Source organism: Scyliorhinus torazame, chromosome 24 (assembly GCF_047496885.1).
Source record: "Scyliorhinus torazame isolate Kashiwa2021f chromosome 24, sScyTor2.1, whole genome shotgun sequence".
Classification (NCBI taxonomy): Eukaryota; Metazoa; Chordata; class Chondrichthyes; order Carcharhiniformes; family Scyliorhinidae; genus Scyliorhinus; species Scyliorhinus torazame.
Window position 1 is genome coordinate 11,167,411 of NC_092730.1, and position 27,500 is coordinate 11,194,910.

The window sequence follows — 27,500 nt, forward strand, 5'->3', positions numbered from 1 at the left end:
TCAGAGGGTCAGTACTGAGGGAGTGCCGCACTGTCAGAGGGTCAGTACTGAGGGAGTGCCGCACTGTCAGAGGGTCAGTACTGAGGGAGTGCCGCACTGTCAGAGGGTCAGTACTGAGGGAGTGCCGCACTGTCAGAGGGTCAGGACTGAGGGAGTGCCGCACTGTCAGGGGGTCAGTACTGAGGGAGTGCCGCACTGTCAGAGGGTCAGTACTGAGGGAGTGCCGCACTGTCAGAGGGTCAGTACTGAGGGAGTGCCGCACTGTCAGAGGGTCAGTACTGAGGGAGTGCCGCACTGTCAGAGGGTCAGTACTGAGGGAGTGCCGCACTGTCAGAGGGTCAGTACTGAGGGAGTGCCGCACTGTCAGAGGGTCAGTACTGAGGGAGTGCCACACTGTCAGAGGGTCAGTACTGAGGGAGTGCCGCACTGTCAGAGGGTCAGTACTGAGGGAGCGCCACACTGTCAGAGGGTCAGTACTGAGGGAGTGCCGCACTGTCAGAGGGTCAGGACTGAGGGAGCGCCGCACTGTCAGAGGGTCAGGACTGAGGGAGCGCCGCACTGTCAGAGGGTCAGTACTGAGGGAGCGCCGCACTGTCAGAGGGTCAGTACTGAGGGAGTGCCGCACTGTCAGAGGGTCAGTACTGAGGGAGTGCCGCACTGTCAGAGGGTCAGTACTGAGGGAGCGCCGCACTGTCAGAGGGTCAGTACTGAGGGAGTGCCGCACTGTCAAGGGGTCAGTACTGAGGGAGTGCCGCACTGTCAAGGGGTCAGTACTGAGAGAGTGCCGCACTGTCAGAGGGTCAGTACTGAGGGAGTGCTGCACTGTCAGAGGGTCAGGACTGAGGGAGTGCCGCAGTGTCAGTACTGAGGGAGTGCCGCACTGTCAGAGGGTCAGTGCTGAGGGGGTGCTGCACTGTCAGAGGGTCAGGACTGAGGGAGTGCCGCAGTGTCAGTACTGAGGGAGTGCCGCACTGTCAGAGGGTCAGGACTGAGGGAGTGCCGCAGTGTCAGTACTGAGGGAGTGCCGCACTGTCAGAGGGTCAGGACTGAGGGAGTGCCGCAGTGTCAGTACTGAGGGAGTGCTGCACTGTCAGAGGGTCAGGACTGAGGGAGTGCCGCAGTGTCAGAAGGTCAGTACTGAGGGAGTGCCTCACTGTCAGAGGGTCAGTACTGAGGGAGTGCCGCACTGTCAGAGGGTCAGTGCTGAGGGAGTGCCGCACTGTCAGAGGGTCAGGACTGAGGGAGCGCCGCACTGTCAGAAGGTCAGAACTGAGGGAGCACCGCACTGTCAAGAGGTTCAGTACTGAGGGAGTGCTGCACTGTCAGAGGGTCAGGACTGAGGGAGTGCCGCAGTGTCAGTACTGAGGGAGTGCCGCACTGTCAGAGGGTCAGGACTGAGGGAGTGCCGCAGTGTCAGTACTGAGGGAGTGCCGCACTGTCAGAGGGTCAGTGCTGAGGGAGTGCCGCACTGTCAGAGTGTCAGGACTGAGGGAGCGCCGCACTGTCAGAAGGTCAGAACTGAGGGAGCACCGCACTGTCAAGAGGTTCAGTACTGAGGGAGTGCCGCACTGTCAGAGGGTCAGTACTGAGGGAGTGCTGCACTGTCAGAGGGTCAGGACTGAGGGAGTGCCGCAGTGTCAGAGGGTCAGTACTGAGGGAGTGCCGCACTGTCAGAGGGTCAGTACTGAGGGAGTGCCGCACTGTCAGAGGGTCAGTACTGAGGGTGTGCCGCACTGTCAGAGGGTCAGTACCGAGGGACTGCTGCGCTGTCAGAGGGTCAGTACTGAGGGAGTGCCGCACTGTCAAGAGGGTCAGTACTGAGGGAGTGCCGCACTGTCAGAGGGTCAGTGCTGAGGGAGTGCCGCACTGTCAGAGGGTCAGTACTGAGGGAGCGCCGCACTGTCAGAAGGTCAGAACTGAGGGAGCACCGCACTGTCAAGAGGTTCAGTACTGAGGGAGAGCCGCACTGTCAGAGGGTCAGGACTGAGGGAGTGCCGCAGTGTCAGAGGGTCAGTACTGAGGGAGTGCCGCACTGTCAGAGGGTCAGTACTGAGGGAGTGCCGCACTGTCAGAGGGTCAGTACTGAGGGAGCGCTGCACTGTCAGAGGGTCAGGACTGAGGGAGTGCCGCAGTGTCAGAGGGTCAGTACTGAGGGACTGCCGCACTGTCAGAGGGTCAGTACTGAGGGAGTGCCGCACTGTCAGAGGGTCAGTACTGAGGGAGTGCCGCACTGTCAAGAGGTTCAGTACTGAGGGACTGCTGCGCTGTCAGAGGGTCAGTACTCAGGGAGTGCTGCACTGTCAGAGGGTCAGTACTGAGGGAGTGCCGCACTGTCAAGAGGGTCAGTACTGAGGGAGTGCCGCACTGTCAGAGTGTCAGTACTGAGGGAGTGCCGCACTGTCAGAGGGTCAGTACTGAGGGAGCGCCGCACTGTCAGAGGGTCAGTGCTGAGGGACTGCTGCGCTGTCAGAGGGTCAGTACTGAGGGAGCGCCGCACTGTCAGAGGGTCAGTACTGAGGGAGTGCCGCACTGTCAAGAGGGTCAGTACTGAGGGAGTGCCGCACTGTCAGAGTGTCAGTACTGAGGGAGTGCCGCACTGTCAGAGGGTCAGTACTGAGGGAGCGCCGCACTGTCAGAGGGTCAGTACTGAGGGAGTGCCGCACTGTCAGAGGGTCAGTACTGAGGGAGTGCCGCACTGTCAGAGGGTCAGTACTGAGGGAGTGCCGCACTGTCAGAGGGTCAGTACGGAGGGAGTGCCGCACTGTCAGAGGGTCAGTACTGAGGGACTTCCTGGTATTCTGAGGCCAATATTTATCCCTCGACCAACATCACTAAACACAGATGATCTGGGCCATTCTCACATTGCTGTGTGTGGGATCTTGCTGTGTGTAAATTGGCTGCTGCGTTTCCCACATCACAACAGTGACCTCACTTCAAAAATAACCCCCTCATTGTGAGTGAGGCACTTCGGGACCTCCCGGGGGGGGGAGAGGAGCCAGAGAGATGGGGGAGAGAGGAGCCGGAGAGATGGGGGGGAGGAGCCGGAGAGATGGGGGGAGAGGAGCCGGAGAGATGGGGGAGAGGAGCCGGAGAGATGGGGGAGAGGAGCCGGAGAGTTGGGGGAAGAGGAGCCGGAGAGATGGGGGAGAGGAGCCGGCGAGATGGGGGGAGAGGAGGGGGAGAGATGGGGGGAGAGGAGCCGGAGAGATGGGGGGAGAGGAGCCGGAGAGATGGGGGGGTGGAGCCGGAGAGATGGGGGGAGAGGAGCCGGAGAGTTGGGGGGAGAGGAGCCGGAGAGATGGGGGAGAGGAGGGGGAGAGATGGGGGAGAGGAGGGGGAGAGATGGGGGGGGAGGGGGAGAGATGGGGGGAGAGGAGCCGGAGAGATGGGGGGGGGAGAGATGGGGGGGAGGAGCCGGAGAGATGGGGGGAGAGGAGCCGGAGAGATGGGGGGAGAGGATCCGGAGAGATGGGTGGCGAGGAGCCGGAGAGATGGGGGGAGAGGAGCCGGAGAGATGGGGGGAGAGGAGCCGGAGAGATGGGGGGAGAGGAGGGGGAGAGATGGGGGGAGAGGAGCCGGAGAGATGGGGGGAGAGGCGCCGGAGAGATGGGGGGGGAGGAGCCGGAGAGATGGGGGGAGAGGAGCCGGAGAGATGGGGGGAGAGGAGCCGGAGAGATGGGGGGAGAGGAGCCGGAGAGATGGGGGGAGTGGAGCCGGAGAGATGGGGGGGGGGGCTGGGAGCCGGAGAGATGGGGGGAGAGGAGCCGGAGAGATGGGGGGGGGGGGGCTGGGAGCCGGAGAGCTTACTGAGCAATGGTTGCCAATACTTGATGAAAATATCACGAGGATCAGGATAAATCTTCCAATGTAACTATTGACCAAGATTTGTATCTTCGAGACCTTGTCACTGACCTTAAATACGTGCTGAGCGAGGGTTTCCAGATGTAAAAGCCTGTCGCGTGTTCCCCTATCAGTGTGATTGCTGCCTGCTCGAGGCAGCGGCGGGACTGGCTGTGCCCACCACGGTCCGACACTTGTATTCGAACAGTGTCCTCTGGCACACTGCCTTCCAGTCCCTGAGACACACAGCATTCACAAAGCCCACAGGGGCTGGGAGAATGTGGGACTCTCTCCCACGGGGAGTGGGGAGAATGTGGGACTCGCTCCCACAGGGAGTGGGGAGAATGTGGGACTCGCTCCCACGGGGAGTGGGGAGAATGTGGGACTCGCTCCCACAGGGAGTGGGGAGAATGTGGGACTCGCTCCCACGGGGAGTGGGGAGAATGTGGGACTCGCTCCCACAGGGAGTGGGGGAGAATGTGGGACTCGCTCCCACGGGGAGTGGGGAGAATGTGGGACTCGCTCCCACAGGGAGTGGGGAGAATGCGGGACTCGCTCCCACAGGGAGTGGGGGAGAATGTGGGACTCGCTCCCACAGGGAGTGGGGAGAATGGGGGACTCGCTCCCGCGGGGAGTGGGGAGAATGTGGGACTCGCTCCCACGGCGAGTGGGGGAGAATGTGGGACTCGCTCCCACAGGGAGTGGGGGAGAATGTGGGACTCGCTCCCCCGGGGAGTGGGGAGAATGTGGGACTCGCTCCCACGGGGAGTGGGGAGAATGTGGGACTCGCTACCACGGCGAGTGGGGGAGAATGTGGGACTCGCTCCCACAGGGAGTGGGGAGAATGTGAGACTCGCTCCCACAGGGAGTGGGGGAGAATGTGGGACTCGCTCCCCCGGGGAGTGGGGAGAATGTGGGACTCGCTCCCACGGGGAGTGGGGAGAATGTGGGACTCGCTACCAAGGGGAGTGGGGGGAATGTGGGACTCGCTCCCACGTGGAGTGGGGGAGAATGTGGGACTCGCTCCCCCGGGGAGTGGGGGAGAATGTGGGACTCGCTCCCACAGGGAGTGGGGGAGAATGTGGGACTCGCTCCCCCGGGGAGTGGGGAGAATGTGGGACTCGCTCCCATGGGGAGTGGGGAGAATGTGGGACTCGCTCCCACGGGGAGTGGGGGGAATGTGGGACTCGCTCCCACGGGGAGTGGGGAGAATGTGGGACTCGCTCCCACGGGGAGTGGGGAGAATGTGGGACTCGCTCCCACGGGGAGTGGGGAGAATGTGGGACTCGCTCCCACAGGGAGCGGGGAGAATGTGGGACTCGCTCCCACGGGGAGTGGGGAGAATGTGGGACTCGCTCCCACAGGGAGTGGGGGAGAATGTGGGACTCGCTCCCACGGGGAGTGGGGAGAATGTGGGACTCGCTCCCACAGGGAGTGGGGAGAATGTGGGACTCGCTCCCCGGGGAGTGGGGAGAATGTGGGACTCGCTACCCCGGGGAGTGGGGGAGAATGTGGGACTCGCTCCCACAGGGAGTGGGGGAGAATGTGGGACTCGCTCCCCCGGGGAGTGGGGAGAATGTGGGACTCGCTCCCATGGGGAGTGGGGAGAATGTGGGACTCGCTCCAACGGGGAGTGGGGGGAATGTGGGACTCGCTCCCACGGGGAGTGGGGGAGAATGTGGGACTCGCTCCCGCGGGGAGTGGGGAGAATGTGGGACTCGCTCCCGCGGGGAGTGGGGAGAATGTGGGGCTCGCTCCCACGGGGAGTGGGGGAGAATGTGAGACTCGCTCCCACAGGGTGTGGGGAGAATGTGGGACTCGCTCCCACAGGGTGTGGGGAGAATGTTGGACTCGCTCCCACGGGGAGTGGGGGAGAATGTGGGACTCGCTCCCACGGGGAGTGGGGAGAATGTGGCACTCGCTCCCACAGGGAGTGGGGAGAATGTGGGACTCGCTCCCACGGGGAGTGGGGAGAATGTGGGACTCGCTCCCCCGGGGAGTGGGGGAGAATGTGGGACTCGCTCCCACAGGGAGTGGGGGAGAATGTGGGACTCGCTCCCCCGGGGAGTGGGGAGAATGTGGGACTCGCTCCCATGGGGAGTGGGGAGAATGTGGGACTCGCTCCCACGGGGAGTGGGGGGAATGTGGGACTCGCTCCCACGGGGAGTGGGGGAGAATGTGGGACTCGCTCCCGCGGGGAGTGGGGAGAATGTGGGACTCGCTCCCGCGGGGAGTGGGGAGAATGTGGGACTCGCTCCCACGGGGAGTGGGGGAGAATGTGAGACTCGCTCCCACAGGGTGTGGGGAGAATGTGGGACTCGCTCCCACAGGGTGTGGGGAGAATGTGGGACTCGCTCCCACGGGGAGTGGGGGAGAATGTGGGACTCGCTCCCGCGGGGAGTGGGGAGAATGTGGGACTCGCTCCCACGGGGAGTGGGGAGAATGTGAGACTCTCTCTCACGGGGAGTGGGGAGAATGTGGGACTCGCTCCCACGGGGAGTGGGGAGAATGTGGGACTCGCTCCCACGGGGAGTGGGGAGAATATGGGACTCTCTCTCACGGGGAGTGGGGAGAATGTGGGACTCGTTCCCACGGGGAGTGGGGAGAATGTGGGACTCGCTCCCACGGGGAGTGGGGAGAATGTGGGACTCGCTCCCACGGGGAGTGGGGGGAAGGTGGGACTCGCTCCCACGGGCAGTGGGAAGAATGTGGGACTCGCTCTCACGGGGAGTGGGGAGAATGTGGGACCCGCTCCCACGGGGAGTGGGGAGAATGTGGGACTCGCTCCCACGGGGAGTGGGGAGAATGTGGGACTCGCTCCCACGGGGAGTGGGGAGAATGTGGGACTCGCTCCCACGGGGAGTGGGGAGAATGTGGGACTCGCTCCCACGGGGAGTGGGGGAGAATGTGGGACTCGCTCCCACGGGGATTGGGGAGAATGTGGGACTCGCTACCACGGGGAGTGGGGGAGAAGGTGGGACGCGCTCCCACGGGGAGTGGGGAGAATGTGGGACTCGCTCCCACAGGGAGTGGGGAGAATGTGGGACGCGCTCCCACGGGGAGTGGGGAGAATGTGGGACTCGCTCCCATGGGGAGTGGGGGAGAATGTGGGACTCGCTCTCACGGGGAGTGGGGAGAATGTGGGACTCGCTCCCACGGGGAGTGGGCAGAATGCGGGACGCGCTCCCACGGGCAGTGGGAAGAATGTGGGACTCGCTCTCACGGGAAGTGGGGAGAATGTGGGACTCGCTCCCACGGGGAGTGGGGAGAATGTGGGACTCGCTCCCACGGGGAGTGGGGAGAATGTGGGACTCGCTCCCACGGGGAGTGGGGAGAATGTGGGACTCTCTGTCACGAGGAGTGGGGAGAATGTGGGACTCGCTCCCACGGGGAGTGGGGAGAATGTGGGACTCTCTGTCACGGGGAGTGGGGAGAATGTGGGGCTCGCTCCCACGGGGAGTGGGGAGAATGTGGGACTCGCTCCCACGGGGAGTGGGGGAGAATGTGGGACTCGCTCCCACGGGGAGTGGGGAAAATGTGGGACTCGCTCCCACGGGGAGTGGGGGAGAAGGTGGGACGCGCTCCCACGGGGAGTGGGGAGAATGTGGGACTCGCTCCCACAGGGAGTGGGGAGAATGTGGGACTCGCTCCCATGGGGAGTGGGGAGAATGTGGGACTCGCTCCCACGGGGAGTGGGGAGAATGTGGGACTCGCTCCCACGGGGAGTGGGGGAGAATGTGGGACTCGCTCTCACGGGGAGTGGGGAGAATGTGGGACTCGCTCCCATGGGGAGTGGGGAGAATGTGGGACTCGCTCTCACGGGGAGTGGGGAGAATGTGGGACTCGCTCCCACGGGGAGTGGGCAGAATGCGGGACGCGCTCCCACGGGGAGTGGGGGAGAATGTGGGACTCGCTCCCACGGGGAGTGGGGAGAATGTGGGACTCGCTCCCACGGGGAGTGGGGAGAATGTGGGACTCGCTCCCACGGGGAGTGGGGAGAATGTGGGACTCGCTCCCACGGGGAGTGGGGAGAATGTGGGACTCGCTCCCACGGGGAGTGGGGAGAATGCGGGACGTCACCAGGCAACAATCTCAATTTTCATCAGTGGCTGCTCAGTGAGGCACATGTGAACTCGGCCAGTGCTGTCTCGGGGGTGAATCGATCGAGGGGTTCGAGATGATTCAAGAATTCAACAGGGTCGACAGAAAGAAAGTATCTCCTCTGGCAGGGATGGGTGGGCAGGTGGAGGGAGTGGTCCCAGAACGAGGGTAACGGGATTGAAGGTTACAGAACTAAGGGTGTCCGAAGGTATCTGAGAATATGCCAGGTTGGGCAGAGGAGAATGACTTGTAGAATTTACAGTGCAGAAGGAGGCCATTCGGCCCATCGAGTCTACACCAGCCCTTGGAAAGAGCACCCTACCCAAGATCCACACCTCCACCCGATCCCCATAACGCAACCCAACCCTTTTTGGACACTAAGGGGCAATTTAGCGCGGCCAATCCACCTAACCCGCGCGTCTTTGGACTGTGGGAGGAAACCGGAGCGCCCGGAGGAAACCCACGCACACACGGGGGAGAACGTGCAGACTCCGCACAGACAGTGACCCAGCGGGGAATTGAACCTGAGACGCTGGAGCTGCGAAGAAACTGTGCTAACCACTGTGCCGCCCTCACCTTGATCTTCTCACAACATGTCAGAAATATTTGACTGAGGACGCGATCCACTTCCAGTACTCCCTCTTGTTTATTCCCACGAAGGAGAGCAGGAATAACGCGATGCAGAATGAACAATAAAATATTACCCATCAGCTGACCCAATCTACTGATTTTTTCCCCCCCCTTCCTTCTGTACAATTTTATTCCTGAATAAATCACTCTTGTGATTCTTAGCCTGAAACATCTGTGTCGGGTGTTCCAATTCCAGCAGCCAGGAAACTTGATTAAGTTCAGCGGAACAAGGCCTGGAGTCCTGGGCGTTCCTCAAATGCAGTAAACACACAGCCAGAAGCAGAGAGAGTAAAATACGCAAATGTGCGGCTGAGTTCCAACGAGTTCGCAATCGGTGCCTTTCGGGGACCGGGATCCATCAATTCGTCCCCGGTCCGTCCCGACAGAGTGCTCAGCCCCACGAGCAGCAGGCGAGGGGCGTCTGTTCTCCGAATGTCGGCGGCTGACTTCCCCTGCCGCGAGGGGTGTTGCACGGGGGGGGCGGGGGCCATCAGAGTTTCCTGTAAGCGCCCACGGTGCTGTCGAAGAGCTTGGCATTGTAGAACTGCCCCTGCTTGTCCAGGAGGTAGTAGAAGCGGCGGCCCCTGATCTTGAGGGGGATGATGGCGGGCACCTGGCCGCGGTGGGCCACGCAGGAGACGTGACGGAGGGGCACGGTGAGGGCGCGGGTGCCCCCGAACGGCAGGTAGCTGGAGATGGTCACGTGCTGGCCCCCGCGGTGGAGCAGGACGCTGCTGACCGAGCGCCGGGCGAACAGGAAGCCAGCCCCGAGGATCAGGCAGCCTGGGCAAGAGAGAGCAGAAACGTGGTGAGTCCCGCATTCCTCATCCGTCAACACCCTCGACCAGATCAGACAGGATAGTATCGAATGGCGGAGTGGGCTAGAGGGGCCAAACGGCCTTCCTCCCACCCACCCCCACGAGGGGCCGAATGGCCTCCCTCGTCTCTCCCCCACCCCCCCTCCAGCTACTGTGTCCTGTGCTCCCCACGCCAGGGCCGTCAGACAAGGAGGTGGCAGAGGAACGGATTGGGGATTATCCAGCGGTCTCCGGGGGGTGTATGAGGGTCTCCGGGTGTGTGAGGGTCTCCGGGGCGTATGAGGGTCTCCGGGGTGTATGAGGGTCTCCGGGAGGGTGTATGAGGGTCTCCGGGGTGTGTGAGGGTCTCCGGGAGGGTGTATGAGAGTCTCCGGGAGGGTGTGTGAGGGTCTCCGGGAGGGTGTATGAGGGTCTCCGGGTGTGTGAGGGTCTCCGGGGTGTATGAGGGTCTCCGGGGGGTGTATGAGGGTCTCCGGGTGTGTGTGAGGGTCTCCGGGGTGTATGAGGGTCTCCGGGAGGGTGTATGAGGGTCTCCGGGGTGTATGAGGGTCTCCGGGAGGGTGTGTGAGGGTCTCCGGGGGGTGTATGAGGGTCTCCGGGTGTGTGTGAGGGTCTCCGGGGTGTATGAGGGTCTCCGGGAGGGTGTGTGAGGGTCTCCGGGTGTATGAGGGTCTCCGGGAGGGTGTGTGAGGGTCTCCGGGAGGGTGTGTGAGGGTCTCCGGGAGGGTGTGTGAGGGTCTCCGGGAGGGTGTGTGAGGGTCTCCGGGAGGGTGTGTGAGGGTCTCCGATAGGGTGTGTGAGGGTCTTTGGGGTGTATGAGGGTCTCCGGGAGGGTGTGTGAGGGTCTCCGGGGTGTATGAGGGTCTCCGGGAGGGTGTATGAGGGTCTCCGGGAGGGTGTATGAGGGTCTCCGGGAGGGTGTATGAGGGTCTCCGGGAGGGTGTATGAGGGTCTCCGGGAGGGTGTATGAGGGTCTCCTGGGTGTATGAGGGTCTCCGGGAGGGTGTATGAGGGTCTCCGGGGGGTGTGTGAGGGTCTCCGGGAGGGTGTATGAGGGTCTCCGGGAGGGTGTATGAGGGTCTCAGGGAGGGTGTATGAGGGTCTCCGGGAGGGTGTATGAGGGTCTCCTGGGTGTATGAGGGTCTCCGGGAGGGTGTATGAGGGTCTCCGGGGGGTGTGTGAGGGTCTCCGGGAGGGTGTATGAGGGTCTCCGGGGGGGTGAATGAGGGTCTCCGGGAGGGTGTATGAGGGTCTCCGGGAGGGTGTATGAGGGTCTCCGGGAGGGTGTATGAGGGTCTCCGGGGTGTGTGAGGGTCTCCGGGAGGGTGTGTGAGTGTCTCCGGGAGGGTGTGTGAGGGTCTCCGGGAGGGTGTGTGAGGGTCTCCGGGATGGTGTGTGAGGGTCTCCGGGGTGTATGAGGGTCTCCGGGGTGTATGAGGGTCTCCGGGTGTATGAGGGTCTCCGGGGTGTATGAGGGTCTCCGGGGTGTATGAGGGACTCCGGGAGGGTGTATGAGGGTCTCCGGGGTGTATGAGGGTCTCCGGGGTGTATGAGGGTCTCCGGGAGGGTGTATGAGGGTCTCCGGGGTGTATAAGGGTCTCCGGGGTATATGAGGGTCTCCGGGAGGGTGTATGAGGGTCTCCAGAGTGGATGAGGGTCTCCGGGAGGGTGTATGAGGGTCTCCAGAGTGGATGAGGGTCTCCGGGAGGGTGTATGAGGGTCTCCGGGGTTTATGAGGGTCTCCGGGGTGTATGAGGGTCTCCGGGAGGGTGTATGAGGGTCTCCGGGGTGTATGAGGGTCTCCGGGGTATATGAGGGTCTCCGGGAGGGTGTATGAGGGTCTCCAGAGTGGATGAGGGTCTCCGGGAGGGTGTATGAGGGTCTCCAGAGTGGATGAGGGTCTCCGGGAGGGTGTATGAGGGTCTCCGGAGTGTATGAGGGTCTCCGGGGTGTGTGAGGGTCTCCGGGGTGTGTGAGGGTCTCCGGGGTGTGTGAGGGTCTCCGGGGTGTGTGAGGGTCTACGGGGTCTGTGAGGGTCTCCGGGAGGGTGTACGAGGGTCTCCGGGGTGTATGAGGGACTCCGGGAGGGTGTGTGAGGGTCTCCGGGAGGGTGTGTGAGGGTCTCCGGGAGGGTGTGTGAGGGTCTCCGGGAGGGTGTGTGAGGGTCTCCGGGAGGGTGTGTGAGGGTCTCCGGGAGGGTGTGTGAGGGTCTCCGGGGTGTATGAGGGTCTTCGGGGTGTATGAGGGTCTCCGGGAGGGTGTGTGAGGGTCTCCGGGGTGTATGAGGGTCTCCGGGGTGTATGAGGGTCTCCGGGAGGGTGTATGAGGGTCTCTGGGGTGTATGAGGGTCTCCGGGGGGTGTGTGAGGGTCTCCGGGGCGTATGAGGGTCTCCGGGAGGGTGTATGAGGGTCTCCGGGAGGATGTATGAGGGTCTCCGGGAGGATGTATGAGGGTCTCCGGGAGGGTGTATGAGGGTCTCCGGGGTGTGTGAGGGTCTCCGGGGTGTGTGAGGGTCTCCGGGAGCGTGTGTGAGGGTCTCCGGGGTGTATGTGGGTCTCCGGGGTGTATGAGGGTCTCCGGGGTGTATGAGGGTCTCCGGGGTGTATGAGGGTCTCCGGGGTTTATGAGGGTCTCCGGGGTGTATGAGGGTCTCCGGGGTGTATGAGGGTCTCCGGGAGGGTGTATGAGGGTCTCCGGGGTGTATGAGGGTCTCCGGGGTATATGAGGGTCTCCGGGAGGGTGTATGAGGGTCTCCGGGGTATATGAGGGTCTCCGGGGTGTATGAGGGTCTCCGGGAGGGTGTATGAGGGCCTCCGGGAGGGTGTATGAGGGTCTCCGGGGTGTATGAGGGTCTCCGGGGTGTATGAGGGTCTCCGGGAGGGTGTATGAGGGTCTCCGGGGTGTATGAGGGTCTCCGGGGTGTATGAGGGTCTCCGGGGTATATGAGGCTCTCCGGGAGGGTGTATGCGGGTCTCCAGAGTGGATGAGGGTCTCCGGGAGGGTGTATGAGGGTCTCCGGAGTGTATGAGGGTCTCCGGGGTGTGTGAGGGTCTCTGGGGTGTGTGAGGTTCTCCGGGGTGTGTGAGGGTCTCCGGTAGGGTGTATGAGGGTCTCCGGGAGGGTGTGTGAGGGTCTCCGGGAGGGTGTGTGAGGGTCTCCGGGAGGGTGTGTGAGGGTCTCCGGGAGGGTGTGTGAGGGTCTCCGGAGTGTATGAGGGTCTCCGGGGTGTATGAGGGTCTCCGGGGTGTATGAGGGTCTCCGGGGTGTATGAGGGTCTCCGGGGTTTATGAGGGTCTCCGGGGTGTATGAGGGTCTCCGGGGTGTATGAGGGTCTCCGGGGTGTATGAGGGTCTCCGGGAGGGTGTATGAGGGTCTCCGGGGTGTATGAGGGTCTCCGGGGTGTATGAGGGTCTCCGGGGTATATGAGGGTCTCCGGGGTATATGAGGGTCTCCGGGAGGGTGTATGAGGGTCTCCGGGGTATATGAGGGTCTCCGGGGTGTATGAGGGTCTCCGGGAGGGTGTATGAGGGCCTCCGGGAGGGTGTATGAGGGTCTCCGGGGTGTATGAGGGTCTCCGGGGTGTATGAGGGTCTCCGGGAGGGTGTATGAGGGTCTCCGGGGTGTATGAGGGTCTCCGGGGTGTATGAGGGTCTCCGGGGTATATGAGGCTCTCCGGGAGGGTATATGCGGGTCTCCAGAGTGGATGAGGGTCTCCGGGAGGGTGTATGAGGGTCTCCGGAGTGTATGAGGGTCTCCGGGGTGTGTGAGGGTCTCTGGGGTGTGTGAGGGTCTCTGGGGTGTGTGAGGGTCTCCGGGGTGTGTGAGGGTCTCCGGTAGGGTGTATGAGGGTCTCCGGGAGGGTGTGTGAGGGTCTCCGTGAGAGTGTGTGAGGGTCTCCGGGAGGGTGTGTGAGGGTCTCCGGGAGGGTGTGTGAGGGTCTCCGGAGTGTATGAGGGTCTCCGGGGTGTATGAGGGTCTCCGGGGTGTATGAGGGTCTCCGGGGTGTATGAGGGTCTCCGGGGTGTATGAGGGTTTCCGGGAGGGTGTGTGAGGGTCTCCGGGAGGGTGTATGAGGGTCTCCGGGAGGGTGTATGAGAGTCTCCGGGAGGGTGTATGAGGGTCTCCGGGAGGGTGTGAGGGTCTCCGGGGTGTATGAGGGTCTCCACAGTGTATGAGGGTCTCCGGGAGGGTGTATGAGGGTCTCCGGGAGGGTGTATGAGAGTCTCCGGGGTGTATGAGGGTCTCAGGGAGGGTGTATGAGGGTCTCCGGGAGGGTGTATGAGGGTCTCCGGGAGGGTGTATGAGTGTCTCCGGGGTGTATGAGGGTCTCCGGGAGGGTGTATGAGGGTCTCCGGGAGGGTGTATGAGGGTCTCCGGGGTGTATGAGGGTCTCCGGGAGGGTGTATGAGGGTCTCCGGGAGGGTGTATGAGGGTCTCCGGGGTGTGTGAGGGTCTCCGGGGTGTGTGAGGGTCTCCGGGGTGTATGAGGGTCTCCGGGGTGTGTGAGGGTCTCCGGAGTGTATGAGGGTCTCCGTGGCGTGTGAGGGTCTCCGGAGTGTGTGAGGGTCTCCGGGAGGGTGTATGAGGGTCTCCGGGTGTATGAGGGTCTCCGGGGCGTATGAGGGTCTCCGGGAGGGTGTATGAGGGTCTCCGGGAGGGTGTATGAGGGTCTCCGGGAGGGTGTATGAGGGTCTCCGGGAGGGTGTATGAGGGTCTCCGGAGGGTGTATGAGGGTCTCCGGGGTGTGTGAGGGTCTCCGGGATGTATGAGGGTCTCCACAGTGTATGAGGGTCTCCGGGAGGGTGTATGAGGGTCTCCGGGGTGTATGACGGTCTCCGGGAGGGTGTGTGAGGGTCTCCGGGAGGGTGTATGAGGGTGTCCGGGGTGTATGAGGGTCTCCGGGGTGTATGAGGGTCTCCGGGATGTATGAGGGTCTCCGGGAGGGTGTATGAGGGTCTCCGGGAGGGTGTATGAGGGTCTCCGGGAGGGTGTATGAGGGTCTCCGGGAGGGTGTATGAGGGTCTCCGGGAGGGTGTATGAGGGTCTCCGGGGTGTGTGAGGGTCTCCGGGGTGTATGAGGGTCTCCGGGAGGGTGTGTGAGGGTCTCCGGGGTGTATGAGGGTCTCCGGGAGGGTGTGTGAGGGTCTCCGGGAGGGTGTATGACGGTCTCCGGGGTGTATGAGGGTCTCCGGGAGGGTGTATGAGGGTCTCCGGGAGGGTGTATGAGGGTCTCCGGAGTGTATGAGGGTCTCCGGAGTGTATGAGGGTCTCCGGGAGGGTGTGTGAGGGTCTCCGGGGTGTATGAGGGTCTCCGGGAGGGTGTATGAGAGTCTCCGGGGTGTATGAGGGTCTCCGGGGTGTATGAGGGTCTCCGGAGTGTATGAGGGTCTCCGTGGCGTGTGAGGGTCTCCGGAGTGTGTGAGGGTCTCCGGGAGGGTGTATGAGGGTCTCCGGGTGTATGAGGGTCTCCGGGGCGTATGAGGGTCTCCGGGAGGGTGTATGAGGGTCTCCGGGAGGGTGTATGAGGGTCTCCGGGAGGGTGTATGAGGGTCTCCGGAGGGTGTATGAGGGTCTCCGGGGTGTGTGAGGGTCTCCGGGATGTATGAGGGTCTCCACAGTGTATGAGGGTCTCCGGGAGGGTGTATGAGGGTCTCCGGGGTGTATGACGGTCTCCGGGAGGGTGTGTGAGGGTCTCCGGGAGGGTGTATGAGGGTGTCCGGGGTGTATGAGGGTCTCCGGGGTGTATGAGGGTCTCCGGGATGTATGAGGGTCTCCGGGAGGGTGTATGAGGGTCTCCGGGAGGGTGTATGAGGGTCTCCGGGAGGGTGTATGAGGGTCTCCGGGAGGGTGTATGAGGGTCTCCGGGAGGGTGTATGAGGGTCTCCGGGGTGTGTGAGGGTCTCCGGGGTGTATGAGGGTCTCCGGGAGGGTGTGTGAGGGTCTCCGGGGTGTATGAGGGTCTCCGGGAGGGTGTGTGAGGGTCTCCGGGAGGGTGTATGACGGTCTCCGGGGTGTATGAGGGTCTCCGGGAGGGTGTATGAGGGTCTCCGGGAGGGTGTATGAGGGTCTCCGGAGTGTATGAGGGTCTCCGGAGTGTATGAGGGTCTCCGGGAGGGTGTGTGAGGGTCTCCGGGGTGTATGAGGGTCTCCGGGAGGGTGTATGAGAGTCTCCGGGGTGTATGAGGGTCTCCGGGGTGTATGAGGGTCTCCGGGGTGTATGAGGGTCTCCGGGAGGGTGTATGAGGGTCTCCGGGGTGTATGAGGGTCTCCGGGGTGTATGAGGGTCTCCGGGGTGTATGAGGGTCTCCGGGAGGGTGTGTGAGGGTCTCCGGGGTGTATGAGGGTCTCAGGGGTGTATGAGGGTCTCCGGGAGGGTGTATGAGGGTCTCCGGGAGGGTGTATGAGGGTCTCCGGGAGGGTGTGTGAGGGTCTCCGGGGTGTATGAGGGTCTCCGGGAGGGTGTATGAGAGTCTCCGGGGTGTATGAGGGTCTCCGGGGTGTATGATGGTCTCCGGGAGGGTGTATGAGGGTCTCCGGGGTGTATGAGGGTCTCCGGGAGGGTGTGTGAGGGTCTCCGGGAGGGTGTATGAGGGTCTCCGGGGTGTATGAGGGTCTCCGGGAGGGTGTATGAGGGTCTCCGGGTGTATGAGGGTCTCCGGGGTGTATGAGGGTCTCCGGGAGGGTGTGTGAGGGTCTCCGGGAGGGTGTATGACGGTCTCCGGGAGGGTGTATGAGGGTCTCCGGGAGGGTGTATGAGGGTCTCCAGAGTGTATGAGGGTCTCCGGGGTGTGTGAGGGTCTCCGGGGTGTGTGAGGGTCTCCGGGGTGTGTGAGGGTCTCCGGGGTGTGTGAGGGTCTACGGGGTCTGTGAGGGTCTCCGGGAGGGTGTACGAGGGTCTCCGGGGTGTATGAGGGACTCCGGGAGGGTGTGTGAGGGTCTCCGGGAGGGTGTGTGAGGGTCTCCGGGAGGGTGTGTGAGGGTCTCCGGGAGGGTGTGTGAGGGTCTCCGGGAGGGTGTGTGAGGGTCTCCGGGAGGGTGTGTGAGGGTCTCCGGGGTGTATGAGGGTCTTCGGGGTGTATGAGGGTCTCCGGGAGGGTGTGTGAGGGTCTCCGGGGTGTATGAGGGTCTCCGGGGTGTATGAGGGTCTCCGGGAGGGTGTATGAGGGTCTCTGGGGTGTATGAGGGTCTCCGGGGGGTGTGTGAGGGTCTCCGGGGCGTATGAGGGTCTCCGGGAGGGTGTATGAGGGTCTCCGGGAGGATGTATGAGGGTCTCCGGGAGGATGTATGAGGGTCTCCGGGAGGGTGTATGAGGGTCTCCGGGGTGTGTGAGGGTCTCCGGGGTGTGTGAGGGTCTCCGGGAGCGTGTGTGAGGGTCTCCGGGGTGTATGTGGGTCTCCGGGGTGTATGAGGGTCTCCGGGGTGTATGAGGGTCTCCGGGGTGTATGAGGGTCTCCGGGGTTTATGAGGGTCTCCGGGGTGTATGAGGGTCTCCGGGGTGTATGAGGGTCTCCGGGAGGGTGTATGAGGGTCTCCGGGGTGTATGAGGGTCTCCGGGGTATATGAGGGTCTCCGGGGTATATGAGGGTCTCCGGGAGGGTGTATGAGGGTCTCCGGGGTATATGAGGGTCTCCGGGGTGTATGAGGGTCTCCGGGAGGGTGTATGAGGGCCTCCGGGAGGGTGTATGAGGGTCTCCGGGGTGTATGAGGGTCTCCGGGGTGTATGAGGGTCTCCGGGAGGGTGTATGAGGGTCTCCGGGGTGTATGAGGGTCTCCGGGGTGTATGAGGGTCTCCGGGGTATATGAGGCTCTCCGGGAGGGTGTATGCGGGTCTCCAGAGTGGATGAGGGTCTCCGGGAGGGTGTATGAGGGTCTCCGGAGTGTATGAGGGTCTCCGGGGTGTGTGAGGGTCTCTGGGGTGTGTGAGGTTCTCCGGGGTGTGTGAGGGTCTCCGGTAGGGTGTATGAGGGTCTCCGGGAGGGTGTGTGAGGGTCTCCGGGAGGGTGTGTGAGGGTCTCCGGGAGGGTGTGTGAGGGTCTCCGGGAGGGTGTGTGAGGGTCTCCGGAGTGTATGAGGGTCTCCGGGGTGTATGAGGGTCTCCGGGGTGTATGAGGGTCTCCGGGGTGTATGAGGGTCTCCGGGGTGTATGAGGGTCTCCGGGGTGTATGAGGGTCTCCGGGAGGGTGTATGAGGGTCTCCGGGGTGTATGAGGGTCTCCGGGGTATATGAGGGTCTCCGGGGTATATGAGGGTCTCCGGGAGGGTGTATGAGGGTCTCCGGGGTATATGAGGGTCTCCGGGGTGTATGAGGGTCTCCGGGAGGGTGTATGAGGGCCTCCGGGAGGGTGTATGAGGGTCTCCGGGGTGTATGAGGGTCTCCGGGGTGTATGAGGGTCTCCGGGAGGGTGTATGAGGGTCTCCGGGGTGTATGAGGGTCTCCGGGGTGTATGAGGGTCTCCGGGGTATATGAGGCTCTCCGGGAGGGTATATGCGGGTCTCCAGAGTGGATGAGGGTCTCCGGGAGGGTGTATGAGGGTCTCCGGAGTGTATGAGGGTCTCCGGGGTGTGTGAGGGTCTCTGGGGTGTGTGAGGGTCTCTGGGGTGTGTGAGGGTCTCCGGGGTGTGTGAGGGTCTCCGGGGTGTGTGAGGGTCTCCGGTAGGGTGTATGAGGGTCTCCGGGAGGGTGTGTGAGGGTCTCCGTGAGAGTGTGTGAGGGTCTCCGGGAGGGTGTGTGAGGGTCTCCGGGAGGGTGTGTGAGGGTCTCCGGAGTGTATGAGGGTCTCCGGGGTGTATGAGGGTCTCCGGGGTGTATGAGGGTCTCCGGGGTGTAGGAGGGTCTCCGGGGTGTATGAGGGTTTCCGGGAGGGTGTGTGAGGGTCTCCGGGAGGGTGTATGAGGGTCTCCGGGAGGGTGTATGAGAGTCTCCGGGAGGGTGTATGAGGGTCTCCGGGAGGGTGTGAGGGTCTCCGGGGTGTATGAGGGTCTCCACAGTGTATGAGGGTCTCCGGGAGGGTGTATGAGGGTCTCCGGGAGGGTGTATGAGAGTCTCCGGGGTGTATGAGGGTCTCAGGGAGGGTGTATGAGGGTCTCCGGGAGGGTGTATGAGGGTCTCCGGGAGGGTGTATGAGTGTCTCCGGGGTGTATGAGGGTCTCCGGGAGGGTGTATGAGGGTCTCCGGGAGGGTGTATGAGGGTCTCCGGGGTGTATGAGGGTCTCCGGGAGGGTGTATGAGGGTCTCCGGGAGGGTGTATGAGGGTCTCCGGGGTGTGTGAGGGTCTCCGGGGTGTGTGAGGGTCTCCGGGGTGTATGAGGGTCTCCGGGGTGTGTGAGGGTCTCCGGAGTGTATGAGGGTCTCCGTGGCGTGTGAGGGTCTCCGGAGTGTGTGAGGGTCTCCGGGAGGGTGTATGAGGGTCTCCGGGTGTATGAGGGTCTCCGGGGCGTATGAGGGTCTCCGGGAGGGTGTATGAGGGTCTCCGGGAGGGTGTATGAGGGTCTCCGGGAGGGTGTATGAGGGTCTCCGGAGGGTGTATGAGGGTCTCCGGGGTGTGTGAGGGTCTCCGGGATGTATGAGGGTCTCCACAGTGTATGAGGGTCTCCGGGAGGGTGTATGAGGGTCTCCGGGGTGTATGACGGTCTCCGGGAGGGTGTGTGAGGGTCTCCGGGAGGGTGTATGAGGGTGTCCGGGGTGTATGAGGGTCTCCGGGGTGTATGAGGGTCTCCGGGATGTATGAGGGTCTCCGGGAGGGTGTATGAGGGTCTCCGGGAGGGTGTATGAGGGTCTCCGGGAGGGTGTATGAGGGTCTCCGGGGTGTGTGAGGGTCTCCGGGGTGTATGAGGGTCTCCGGGAGGGTGTGTGAGGGTCTCCGGGGTGTATGAGGGTCTCCGGGAGGGTGTGTGAGGGTCTCCGGGAGGGTGTATGACGGTCTCCGGGGTGTATGAGGGTCTCCGGGAGGGTGTATGAGGGTCTCCGGGAGGGTGTATGAGGGTCTCCGGAGTGTATGAGGGTCTCCGGAGTGTATGAGGGTCTCCGGGAGGGTGTGTGAGGGTCTCCGGGGTGTATGAGGGTCTCCGGGAGGGTGTATGAGAGTCTCCGGGGTGTATGAGGGTCTCCGGGGTGTATGAGGGTCTCCGGAGTGTATGAGGGTCTCCGTGGCGTGTGAGGGTCTCCGGAGTGTGTGAGGGTCTCCGGGAGGGTGTATGAGGGTCTCCGGGTGTATGAGGGTCTCCGGGGCGTATGAGGGTCTCCGGGAGGGTGTATGAGGGTCTCCGGGAGGGTGTATGAGGGTCTCCGGGAGGGTGTATGAGGGTCTCCGGAGGGTGTATGAGGGTCTCCGGGGTGTGTGAGGGTCTCCGGGATGTATGAGGGTCTCCACAGTGTATGAGGGTCTCCGGGAGGGTGTATGAGGGTCTCCGGGGTGTATGACGGTCTCCGGGAGGGTGTGTGAGGGTCTCCGGGAGGGTGTATGAGGGTGTCCGGGGTGTATGAGGGTCTCCGGGGTGTATGAGGGTCTCCGGGATGTATGAGGGTCTCCGGGAGGGTGTATGAGGGTCTCCGGGAGGGTGTATGAGGGTCTCCGGGAGGGTGTATGAGGGTCTCCGGGAGGGTGTATGAGGGTCTCCGGGAGGGTGTATGAGGGTCTCCGGGGTGTGTGAGGGTCTCCGGGGTGTATGAGGGTCTCCGGGAGGGTGTGTGAGGGTCTCCGGGGTGTATGAGGGTCTCCGGGAGGGTGTGTGAGGGTCTCCGGGAGGGTGTATGACGGTCTCCGGGGTGTATGAGGGTCTCCGGGAGGGTGTATGAGGGTCTCCGGGAGGGTGTATGAGGGTCTCCGGAGTGTATGAGGGTCTCCGGAGTGTATGAGGGTCTCCGGGAGGGTGTGTGAGGGTCTCCGGGGTGTATGAGGGTCTCCGGGAGGGTGTATGAGAGTCTCCGGGGTGTATGAGGGTCTCCGGGGTGTATGAGGGTCTCCGGGGTGTATGAGGGTCTCCGGGAGGGTGTATGAGGGTCTCCGGGGTGTATGAGGGTCTCCGGGGTGTATGAGGGTCTCCGGGGTGTATGAGGGTCTCCGGGAGGGTGTGTGAGGGTCTCCGGGGTGTATGAGGGTCTCAGGGGTGTATGAGGGTCTCCGGGAGGGTGTATGAGGGTCTCCGGGAGGGTGTATGAGGGTCTCCGGGAGGGTGTGTGAGGGTCTCCGGGGTGTATGAGGGTCTCCGGGAGGGTGTATGAGAGTCTCCGGGGTGTATGAGGGTCTCCGGGGTGTATGATGGTCTCCGGGAGGGTGTATGAGGGTCTCCGGGGTGTATGAGGGTCTCCGGGAGGGTGTGTGAGGGTCTCCGGGAGGGTGTATGAGGGTCTCCGGGGTGTATGAGGGTCTCCGGGAGGGTGTATGAGGGTCTCCGGGTGTATGAGGGTCTCCGGGGTGTATGAGGGTCTCCGGGAGGGTGTGTGAGGGTCTCCGGGAGGGTGTATGACGGTCTCCGGGAGGGTGTATGAGGGTCTCCGGGAGGGTGTATGAGGGTCTCCAGAGTGTATGAGGGTCTCCGGAGTGTATGAGGGTCTCCGGAGTGTATGAGGGTCTCCGGGGTGTATGAGGGTCTCCGGGGTGTGTGAGGGTCTCCGGTAGGGTGTATGAGGGTCTCCGGGAGGGTGTGTGAGGGTCTCCGGGAGGGTGTGTGAGGGTCTCCGGGAGGGTGTGTGAGGGTCTCCGGGAGGGTGTGTGAGGGTCTCCGGGAGGGTGTGTGAGGGTCTCCGGGGTGTATGTGGGTCTTCGGGGTGTATGAGGGTCTCCGGGAGGGTGTGTGAGGGTCTCCGGGGTGTATGAGGGTCTCCGGGGTGTATGAGGGTCTCCGGGAGGGTGTATGAGGGTCTCTGGGGTGTATGAGGGTCTCCGGGGGGTGTGTGAGGGTCTCCGGGGCGTATGAGGGTCTCCGGGAGGGTGTATGAGGGTCTCCGGGAGGATGTATGAGGGTCTCCGGGAGGATGTATGAGGGTCTCCACAGTGTATGAGGGTCTCCGGGAGGGTGTATGAGGGTCTCCGGGGTGTGTGAGGGTCTCCGGGAGGGTGTGTGAGGGTCTCCGGGAGCGTGTGTGAGGGTCTCCGGGGTGTATGTGGGTCTCCGGGGTGTATGAGGGTCTCCGGGGTGTATGAGGGTCTCCGGGGTGTATGAGGGTCTCCGGGGTTTATGAGGGTCTCCGGGGTTTATGAGGGTCTCCGGGGTGTATGAGGGTCTCCGGGGTGTATGAGGGTCTCCGGGGTGTATGAGGGTCTCCGGGAGGGTTTATGAGGGTCTCCGGGGTGTATGAGGGTCTCCGGGGTATATGAGGGTCTCCGGGAGGGTGTATGAGGGTCTCCGGGGTATATGAGGGTCTCCGGGGTGTATGAGGGTCTCCGGGAGGGTGTATGAGGGCCTCCGGGAGGGTGTATGAGGGTCTCCGGGGTGTATGAGGGTCTCCGGGGTGTATGAGGGTCTCCGGGAGGGTGTATGAGGGTCTCCGGGGTGTATGAGGGTCTCCGGGGTGTATGAGGGTCTCCGGGGTATATGAGGCTCTCCGGGAGGGTGTGTGAGGGTCTCCGGAGTGTATGAGGGTCTCCGGGGTGTGTGAGGGTCTCTGGGGTGTGTGAGGGTCTCCGGGGTGTGTGAGGGTCTCCGGTAGGGTGTATGAGGGTCTCCGGGAGGGTGTGTGAGGGTCTCCGGGAGGGTGTGTGAGGGTCTCCGGGAGGGTGTGTGAGGGTCTCCGGGAGGGTGTGTGAGGGTCTCCGGAGTGTATGAGGGTCTCCGGGGTGTATGAGGGTCTCCGGGGTGTATGAGGGTCTCCGGGGTGTATGAGGGTCTCCGGGGTTTATGAGGGTCTCCGGGGTGTATGAGGGTCTCCGGGGTGTATGAGGGTCTCCGGGAGGGTGTATGAGGGTCTCCGGGGTGTATGAGGGTCTCCGGGGTATATGAGGGTCTCCGGGAGGGTGTATGAGGGTCTCCGGGGTATATGAGGGTCTCCGGGGTGTATGAGGGTCTCCGGGAGGGTGTATGAGGGTCTCCGGGGTGTATGAGGGTCTCCGGGGTGTATGAGGGTCTCCGGGGTATATGAGGCTCTCCGGGAGGGTGTATGCGGGTCTCCAGAGTGGATGAGGGTCTCCGGGAGGGTGTATGAGGGTCTCCGGAGTGTATGAGGGTCTCCGGGGTGTGTGAGGGTCTCCGGGGTGTGTGAGGGTCTCCGGTAGGGTGTATGAGGGTCTCCGGGAGGGTGTGTGAGGGTCTCCGGGAGGGTGTGTGAGGGTCTCCGGGAGGGTGTGTGAGGGTCTCCGGGAGGGTGTGTGAGGGTCTCCGGGAGGGTGTGTGAGGGTCTCCGGAGTGTATGAGGGTCTCCGGGGTGTATGAGGGTCTCCGGGGTGTATGAGGGTCTCCGGGGTGTATGAGGGTCTCCGGGGTGTATGAGGGTTTCCGGGAGGGTGTGTGAGGGTCTCCGGGAGGGTGTATGAGGGTCTCCGGGGTGTATGAGGGTCTCCACAGTGTATGAGGGTCTCCGGGAGGGTGTATGAGGGTCTCCGGGAGGGTGTATGAGAGTCTCCGGGGTGTATGAGGGTCTCCGGGAGGGTGTATGAGGGTATCCGGGAGGGTGTATGAGGGTCTCCGTGAGGGTGTATGAGGGTCTCCGGGGTGTATGAGGGTCTCCGGGAGGGTGTATGAGGGTCTCCGGGAGGGTGTATGAGGGTCTCCGGGGTGTATGAGGGTCTCCGGGAGGGTGTATGAGGGTCTCCGGGAGGGTGTATGAGGGTCTCCGGGGTGTGTGAGGGTCTCCAGAGTGGATGAGGGTCTCCGGGAGGGTGTATGAGGGTCTCCGGAGTGTATGAGGGTCTCCGGGGTGTGTGAGGGTCTCCGGGGTGTGTGAGGGTCTCCGGGGTGTGTGAGGGTCTACGGGGTCTGTGAGGGTCTCCGGGAGGGTGTACGAGGGTCTCCGGGGTGTATGAGGGACTCCGGGAGGGTGTGTGAGGGTCTCCGGGAGGGTGTATGAGGGTCTCCGGGAGGGTGTATGAGGGTCTCCGGAGGGTGTATGAGGGTCTCCGGGGTGTGTGAGGGTCTCCGGGATGTATGAGGGTCTCCACAGTGTATGAGGGTCTCCGGGAGGGTGTATGAGGGTCTCCGGGGTGTATGAGGGTCTCCGGGAGGGTGTGTGAGGGTCTCCGGGAGGGTGTATGAGGGTGTCCGGGGTGTATGAGGGTCTCCGGGGTGTATGAGGGTCTCCGGGATGTATGAGGGTCTCCGGGAGGGTGTATGAGGGTCTCCGGGAGGGTGTGTGAGGGTCTCCGGGAGGGTGTATGAGGGTCTCCGGGAGGGTGTATGAGGGTCTCCGGGAGGGTGTATGAGGGTCTCCGGGAGGGTGTATGAGGGTCTCCAGAGTGTATGAGGGTCTCTCGAGTGTATGAGGGTCTCCGGGAGGGTGTATGAGGGTCTCCGGAGTGTATGAGGGTCTCCGGGAGGGTGTATGAGGGTCTCCGGGGTGTATGAGGGTCTCCGGTTTTATGAGGGTCTCTCGAGTGTATGAGGGTCTCCGGGAGGGTGTATGAGGGTCTCCGGAGTGTATGAGGGTCTCCGGGAGGGTGTGTGAGGGTCCCCGGGGGGGTGTGAGGGTCTCCGGGGGGTGTGTGAGGGTCTCCGGGTGTATGAGGGTCTCCGGGAGGGTGTGTGAGGGTCTCCGGGAGGGTGTGTGAGGGTCTCCGGGGGGTGTGTGAGGGTCTCCGGGTGTATGAGGGTCTCCGGGAGGGTGTATGAGGGCCCCCGGGGGGTGTGTGAGGGTCTCCGGGAGGGTGTGTGAGGGTCTCCGGGAGGGTGTGTGAGGGTCTCCGGGTGTATGAGGGTCTCCGGGAGTGTGTATGAGGGTCTCCGGGGGGGTGTGAGGGACTCCGGGGGGTGTGTGAGGGTCTCCGGGTGTATGAGGGTCTCCGGGAGGGTGTATGAGGGTCTCCGGGGTGTATGAGGGTCTCCGGTTTTATGAGGGTCTCTCGAGTGTATGAGGGTCTCCGGGAGGGTGTATGAGGGTCTCCGGAGTGTATGAGGGTCTCCGGGAGGGTGTGTGAGGGTCCCCGGGGGGGTGTGAGGGTCTCCGGGGGGTGTGTGAGGGTCTCCGGGTGTATGAGGGTCTCCGGGAGGGTGTGTGAGGGTCTCCGGGAGGGTGTGTGAGGGTCTCCGGGGGGTGTGTGAGGGTCTCCGGGTGTATGAGGGTCTCCGGGAGGGTGTATGAGGGCCCCCGGGGGGTGTGTGAGGGTCTCCGGGAGGGTGTGTGAGGGTCTCCGGGAGGGTGTGTGAGGGTCTCCGGGTGTATGAGGGTCTCCGGGAGTGTGTATGAGGGTCTCCGGGGGGGTGTGAGGGACTCCGGGGGGTGTGTGAGGGTCTCCGGAGTGTATGAGGGTCTCCGGGGTGTATGAGGGTCTCCGGGAGGGTGTGTGAGGGTCTCCGGGAGGGTGTGTGAGGGTCTCCGGGTGTATGAGGGTCTCCGGGAGGGTGTATGAGGGTCTCCGGGGTTGTGTGAGGGTCTCCGGGGGGTGTGTGAGGGTCTCCGGGAGGGTGTATGAGGGTCTCCGGGAGGGTGTATGAGGGTCTCCGGGAGGGTGTATGAGGGTCTCCGGGAGGGTGTATGAGGGTCTCCGGGAGGGTGTATGAGGGTCTCCGGGGTGTATGAGGGTCTCCGGGAGGGTGTGTGAGGGTCTCCGGGAGGGTGTGTGAGGGTCTCCGGGAGGGTGTGTGAGGGTCTCCGGGAGGGTGTGTGAGGGTCTCCGGGGTGTATGAGGGTCTCCGGGGTGTATGAGGGTCTCCGGGGTGTATGAGGGTCTCCGGGAGGGTGTATGAGGGTCTCCGGGAGGGTGTATGAGGGTCTCCGGAGTGTATGAGGGTCTCCGGGGTGTATGAGGGTCTCCGGGAGGGTGTGTGAGGGTCTCCGGGAGGGTGTGTGAGGGTCTCCGGGAGGGTGTGTGAGGGTCTCCGGAGTGTATGAGGGTCTCCGGGGTGTATGAGGGTCTCCGGGGTGTATGAGGGTCTCCGGGGTGTATGAGGGTTTCCGGGAGGGTGTGTGAGGGTCTCCGGGAGGGTGTATGAGGGTCTCCGGGAGGGTGCATGAGAGTCTCCGGGAGGGTGTATGAGGGTCTCCGGGAGGGTGTGAGGGTCTCCGGGGTGTATGAGGGTCTCCACAGTGTATGAGGGTCTCCGGGAGGGTGTATGAGGGTCTCCGGGAGGGTGTATGAGGGTCTCCGGGAGGGTGTATGAGGGTCTCCGGGAGGGTGTATGAGGGTCTCCGGGGTGTATGAGGGTGTCCGGGAGGGTGAATGTGGGTCTCCGGGAGGGTGTATGAGGGTCTCCGGGAGGGTGTATGAGGGTCTCCGGGGTGTATGAGGGTCTCCGGGAGGGTGTATGAGGGTCTCCGGGAGGGTGTATGAGGGTCTCCGGGGTGTATGAGGGTCTCCGGGAGGGTGTATGAGGGTCTCCGGGAGGGTGTATGAGGGTCTCCGGGAGGGTGTATGAGGGTCTCCGGGGTGTGTGAGGGTCTCCGGGGTGTGTGAGGGTCTCCGGGGTGTATGAGGGTCTCCGGGGTGTGTGAGGGTCTCCGGAGTGTGTGAGGGTCTCCGGGGTGTGTGAGGGTCTCCGGAGTGTGTGAGGGTCTCCGGGAGGGTGTATGAGGGTCTCCGGGTGTATGAGGGTCTCCGGGGCGTATGAGGGTCTCCGGGAGGGTGTATGAGGGTCTCCGGGAGGGTGTATGAGGGTCTCCGGAGGGTGTATGAGGGTCTCCAGGGTGTGTGAGGGTCTCCGGGATGTATGAGGGTCTCCACAGTGTATGAGGGTCTCCGGGAGGGTGTATGAGGGTCTCCGGGGTGTATGAGGGTCTCCGGGAGGGTGTGTGAGGGTCTCCGGGAGGGTGTATGAGGGTCTCCGGGAGGGTGTATGAGGGTCTCCGGGAGGGTGTATGAGGGTCTCCGGGAGGGTGTATGAGGGTCTCCGGGAGGGTGTATGAGGGTCTCCGGGGTGTGTGAGGGTCTCCGGGGTGTATGAGGGTCTCCGGGAGGGTGTGTGAGGGTCTCCGGGTGTATGAGGGTCTCCGGGAGGGTGTGTGAGGGTCTCCGGGAGGGTGTATGACGGTCTCCGGGGTGTATGAGGGTCTCCGGGAGGGTGTATGAGGGTCTCCGGGAGGGTGTATGAGGGTCTCCGGGGTGTATGAGGGTCTCCGGAGTGTATGAGGGTCTCCGGGAGGGTGTGTGAGGGTCTCCGGGGTGTATGAGGGTCTCCGGGAGGGTGTATGAGAGTCTCCGGGGTGTATGAGGGTCTCCGGGGTGTATGAGGGTCTCCGGGGTGTATGAGGGTCTCCGAGAGGGTGTGTGAGGGTCTCCGGGGTGTATGAGGGTCTCCGAGAGGGTGTGTGAGGGTCTCCGGGGTGTATGAGGGTCTCCGGGGTGTATGAGGGTCTCCGGGAGGGTGTATGAGGGTCTCCGGGAGGGTGTATGAGGGTCTCCGGGAGGGTGTGTGAAGGTCTCTGGGGTGCATGAGGGTCTCCGGGAGGGTGTATGAGAGTCTCCGGGGTGTATGAGGGTCTCCGGGGTGTATGAGGGTCTCCGGGAGGGTGTATGAGGGTCTCCGGGGTGTATGAGGGTCTCCGGGAGGGTGTGTGAGGGTCTCCGGGAGGTTTTATGAGGGTCTCCGGGGTGTATGAGGGTCTCCGGGAGGGTGTATGAGGGTCTCCGGGTGTATGAGGGTCTCCGGGGTGTATGAGGGTCTCCGGGAGGGTGTATGAGGGTCTCCGGGAGGGTGTATGAGGGTCTCCGGGAGGGTGTATGAGGGTCTCCAGAGTGTATGAGGGTCTCCGGGAGGGTGTATGATGGTCTCCGGGAGGGTGTATGAGGGTCTCCAGAGTGTATGAGGGTCTCCGGGAGGGTGTGTGAGGATCTCCGGGAGGGTGTGTGAGGGTCTCCGGTTTTATGAGGGTCTCTCGAGTGTATGAGGGTCTCCGGGAGGGTGTATGAGGGTCTCCGAGTGTATGAGGGTCTCCGGGAGGGTGTATGAGGGTCTCCGGGGTGTATGAGGGTCTCCGGTTTTATGAGGGTCTCTCGAGTGTATGAGGGTCTCCGGGAGGGTGTATGA

At 63.2% G+C, this 27,500-nt stretch overlaps 1 protein-coding gene across 1 annotated transcript in view; it reads right to left on the reverse strand.

The window, feature by feature from the left end:
- The window catches only part of LOC140400193 (fermitin family homolog 3-like), a 197,912-nt gene that overhangs the window by 116,582 nt on the left and 53,830 nt on the right, over positions 1-27,500 (reverse strand). The window lies entirely within an intron of this gene.